We start from the raw sequence: 5169 nt of genomic DNA on the forward strand, positions 1-5169 counted from the left end.
AGAGTCAGTTAAAGGTAGTGATGGTTGTATTTTTGCATTTGAAATGCTATAGAAGTTGCTTGCCTTTTAACACTTTCATTTTGCGGGTCTTCTTTCTAAACTTGCATTTCCTCATGGAAATCATTCAGTTATTTCGAGATATAGGGAGAAATTCTTATGTAAGAAATCATTTGAGGCGTAACTATGGAAAGGTTTGAACAGAAAAAAAAAATCGGTGTTGAAAATCAAGTATTTTCAATCTATTCATTCGTTCCACACTCATCCTCCCACAGTTCCCCCATCAATTTACATTTTTTATTTATAAGTCTTTGAATATTTAGAATAGCTTTACATGTTTATCTGTTATGTAGTTGATAGTAGAAGGTGAATCGTTTTACATCATTCACTGTTTCAGACATTTTTTGTTTCATTTAAAGTAAAAATATGCTTAGGAGTCATGATATTCTTGTGAGAAAAACAACAAATGGATGGAAAAAGGGCATGAATGGGGGTGGGGATGGAGAGGGACAAGTAGCATTCCTGGTCAGTCTTTGTGATACCTTTCTTTAATTTTATGTCATTATATTTTCCACTTCTGCTTGCACCAACGATCATTGCTTTTTTAATTGGGGTAAAGTGCCACCATATAAAAATTACCTACCTTCTGGCTCTCAAGCGCCACAGTAAAATAAGGCTGACAAAAAGTGATCCGAGGCTTGTGTGTTTAATTCGCCAGGAATGTTAAGCTTCATAAGATTCACCCTATGGGGTCATGTTGGTCCTTGGCACTGTTACTGTACAGTTTCAAGAGGTAAATATGCACATTACAGATTTAAAAAATCTAAGATGTACTAGACAAACAGTTTATTAATCGAAGGAATAAAAAATGAATTTGTCAACCTCATTCTTTCTCGGACACAATGCACTTAATTAACATATTCTTGGGCTTGTTTCTGGATTTGGTAAGCAGTGGCCCCTTTTGGAGAGGAAAACATTTAAATCTTAAAAAGTGATCTTCTTTGGTCCGAATAGGATTTATAAATTCAGTTTAATTTCTTCTTTTTTTTTCAGTCTAAGATATGTTGCATTTCTTTCAAGGTTCTCTTCCATTTCAAAAACTGATTTTCCTCTTTTCCACGTCCAGCATCTTTTCACTTAGATAGTCTTACGTAGCCTATAAACAGACACCCAAATATGTCACTTTAATCGCACTTTAATTATAACAGAGATGCAGATCTTCAGTGTCAGTAAAAAATGAGAACATGGACCTTACAATACACACTGTATTGATGATACTCTGAAAAGTCAAAATACAACACCTTTCAGTATTACTGCATCATGGAAAAAAAAAGTTCAACTCTGAATCGTTATGAGGTTTATGTAACACCTAGAATACCTAAAGGCATCTTTTAGATAGCATTTTTATATTGATAATTACATGGTGTTTTACTCAAAAAATGTAAATACAGCCATTTGATATCAATTTTTATAGCAAAACAAATAGCTCTGAGGCCAAACACAGTTAACCAAACCAAACCTTTTAAATATTAGACCTTGATTCTTAAAAAGATTTTTATTTAGATTACACACAATTTAAATTTCAGAATTATCTACCAAACTTTCAGAAAATTAAGTGTATCTAACAACGATATTAATTATAATTGATTCTAAGTTGGAGCCTGTTTTGTAATAAAATGATGACTTCTACATGAAAAGGTGGCAAACATTTGAGGGCTATTTAGAATAGCCAATTCTAAACTATCTGGTAAATAAAAACTGATATTAATTTCAACTATTGAAAATCTTCAGAGAAACCAATTCACCTGAAAATTTTTGTTAATCATTACTTACAAATTTTAGTTCAATTGTACATACAAAATAAAATCTTGCTTTACTTTGAAGAATAAAACTCATAGTGTAATTAGCTTTTAAACACCAATTTAGGACATTAAACAAACATTTACCCTGGACCTACTACGTGCAAGACACTTGCTAGGTGTGATGGTGAGTAAAAAATAATCACCTAGTAAGATTTACAAGTTTTATTAAATAGAATTTTTGAAAAAGCTGTTAACAGAATCTCAATTCAAAACCTAATTGCAAAGAATATTTTTATATGAAATTTCAAATAGTGCTTCATGATATAGGTGCCATGGTGGTTTTGCATCTATAAAGACACAATACTCATTTATGGTGACATAAATAACAAAGCTAGTTTCAGAAACACCTTCAGTATATTAATCCTACTAGCACAAATATATGGCTTATAATAAACTTTTAACGTAAAAGGTAAAAACTCTTGGGTACCAAATGAGCAAAACAAAAAACAGAGATTCCTTTATGTAAAAGAAGATATATCTGAAAGTCTGCACAGATCATAAGAGAGTGTCTTTTTGAGTTTTCTAACTAATTTATTTAGAGACAAGATGATAGACTTCAATGAGGTTTAGCAGATGCAGGAATTCTAATTGCTTTTTGTTTAAAAAACTTAGTCGCAGAGCCAATGTAGAATTTCACACACTATGGAAGTCAAGAATCTGAGTTCAGGAAAGTGTATCTAGTCTCAGCATTACAGAAGTATACCTCATATGGATGTAGAAATAGACCTCAGTTTCTACACCCCATTGTAGAAATTTATATACCTTGACAATGGGTACAATAGACTAAATATAATATGCACAAACAGAAGGCAAATACAACTTTAATTTACAAAGGAGATAAATGTGAATAGTACTAACCTCTGAACTGAATATGGTTTTAAATATTTCTTTCATTTATGTAAATATGGAAAAGCAAATACAGAAATTTGGTGCCTACCTTAAAGAATAAAGAAAATTATCGGAAGATATATTACCCATAGAGCAAAAATACATCTTCCCATTATAGTAGGGTTAGAGGTTACATCATAAAATACTTTTACTTGAGTTTTTTGTGGTTTGCCTCAGATGATTAGTTTGGAGAAACAGACGGGCTGGTACTGAGTTAGCTGCTCTTATGTGAAGCAGTATTTAGAGACAATAGGGTTTCATTTTATCCTAGAGATACTACATATACTTTTTTGAAGGATATTTTGAGAANTACATGACTTAAAATGAAAATGAGTTATTTACACGCATGTTTTTTCATATACTTTTCATACTCAACATATGTTAAAATCTGTTTTGAATAATTTGAATTATATTTTGTGAACACTTAGGTATACATCTTTAACAAAATTTGTTTCAGATAGTATTTATATACAGGCCTGTTATGAAATAATATATTTTCCCTATCTTTAAAAATTTCTGAAACCTCTTACAAATGATAAATTTTTTTGTTTTGTTTAGGAAATAGCAAGTGTTTACTTACATTTGTTTTAACTGTTAAAGAATAGGGCAAGGTACCCATCCTTCTTTACATACAAATTCATTCCTTCACAAGAACTAAGCTCCAATGCATTAAAATAAAACAAATGTATTTTAAATAATTTAATGCATTAAGGCTTGGCTGCAGTGTTTGGGAGGGGAAGTTTCACACAGATTTTTAACTCAAAATTGCTCTATAGTAAGAGTCTGAACAGGACTTGGATATTGAGCTGGTGTCCTTTGTATAAGGGTGAAGATAAAATATATGGTTAAGATACACAAAACAGTATAGTTTTGTTTGAAGGCCGTTTTAGTTTTATACATTTTTAAGGCAGTTAAAAAATATAATTATTATATATCCAGAAATGTATTAATTGTTGTCACATCCCAAAAAAGAATTCACATTATGTAGTCTTATAGTCACCTTTTCTAAATGCACTATGTGAATTCTCATTGTTTTAGTGTACGTTTTAATTGCCATTACTTTGTATATTTCAGCTTTTAAAATATCTGAATTTGCTATATATGCTCTCATTGTGCTGTATACCTATTATTACTCTTGCACAGATTTCTAGCAATTAATTTGAAATAGAAAAACAGTCATGATACCTTTTCTTCCCCCCTTTATCAGAAGAACATTTAGAAGGCTTTTAAAGCCGAAACCATTATATTATCTTTTGGTGACCGACTAGGAGAACTTGGATTCTCTATGCTTTAGCACTGCAAAAGTGCATCTTCCAGATCAGCACGTTTATAATACGAATTCCTGAGAAAGAACCATTTTGTACCTGCAACGTATTAATCAAAAGTCATGAATTCGCCTTTTAACTGGGCTTGTCATTTAAACTATCTATACATAATTCTGATTTCATGCTAAACTTTTCTAATTAGACATTTTTTGCTTAAACATTAATATTGGGCTTATACGGATGCATAAGGAATAGGGCGAGAGTGGAAGATTTTAGTTTAAAACTGCTCAGTATCCAGCTAATTAATCTATGCAGATAGGCCTAATCCATTTTCCATTTGTTTGTGAGGTGGGAGCTCTCATCTTTCTGCCACTTTTAAATGACCTCACATTTCCAAGTATAAATTTGGAGAAGAGACCCGAATCAGAGGAATCCTCCATCATAACTGGACGCCACTGTCTGATGGCGTTAATTATCTTTTAGCGACTGACTAGGAGGGCTAGAGTTCCTTCTTCCTTTTGGTGTAGTACAACTGCATTTTCCAGATCATCATACTATATTGCTAATTCCTGATAAACAACCATTTGTCCTGCACAGCGAGCTGAGGGGCTCCTTGGCGTTCCCTCTCCGAGTGCAGCCCTAACCCGGGCTTTTGACCTTCAGCCTGTGATGCACTTTCGTTTGCCACTGGGGCCCATGTAGTGCGTAAATGGGCGGCAGATTTGTAGGTCTTCCAGCGGGAGAACTTTGGGAAGAGTCCAGGACGTGAATTTAATGGGTGGAGAGGCTGTGGCAGCCCTGTGAAGTTAGGGCGGCCAACTGCAGGAAGCCATGCTTCATTACACCCTTCATGGGAGCTGGCACACTCGCCCCACCCTCGTTACCCACCGGCCAGTCCTGGAGGAAAAGGCCGGCAGGTAGGTTCCCAGGGCAGGGAGATGATGACCCCGGGGAGTCCCCTCTGGCGATTCTGAGAAAACCCCTTCCCAGCCCTGGGCGTCCGCCTCCACCGCCACCTCCCAGGCCTCTTTCCGACGTGCACACGCGGCCCGCGCCACCAGCGCTGCAGAGGGCGGCCCTAACGTCCCCGCCCCGCGTGCGCGCCCCGCGCCCTCGCGTCGGCTCATTCCTGCCTCCGCGCGCCGCCGGCTCCCCTC

The 5169-nt window shown here is 35.4% G+C and overlaps 1 long non-coding RNA gene across 1 annotated transcript; it reads right to left on the reverse strand.

Moving 5' to 3' along the window:
- Positions 1 to 884: 884 nt before the first annotated feature.
- On the reverse strand, positions 885 to 5041 carry LOC108540445 (uncharacterized). Its single transcript, XR_001888669.1, has 3 exons — positions 4901 to 5041; positions 3933 to 4111; positions 885 to 1153 (listed from the first exon to the last, which is right to left on the reverse strand). It is a non-coding gene; the product is annotated as an uncharacterized LOC108540445 (long non-coding RNA).
- Between the last annotated feature and the right edge of the window lie 128 nt (positions 5042 to 5169).

This window comes from Rhinopithecus bieti, unplaced genomic scaffold (genome assembly GCF_001698545.2).
Source record: "Rhinopithecus bieti isolate Rb0 unplaced genomic scaffold, ASM169854v2 scaffold_19712, whole genome shotgun sequence".
Taxonomy (NCBI): Eukaryota; Metazoa; Chordata; class Mammalia; order Primates; family Cercopithecidae; genus Rhinopithecus; species Rhinopithecus bieti.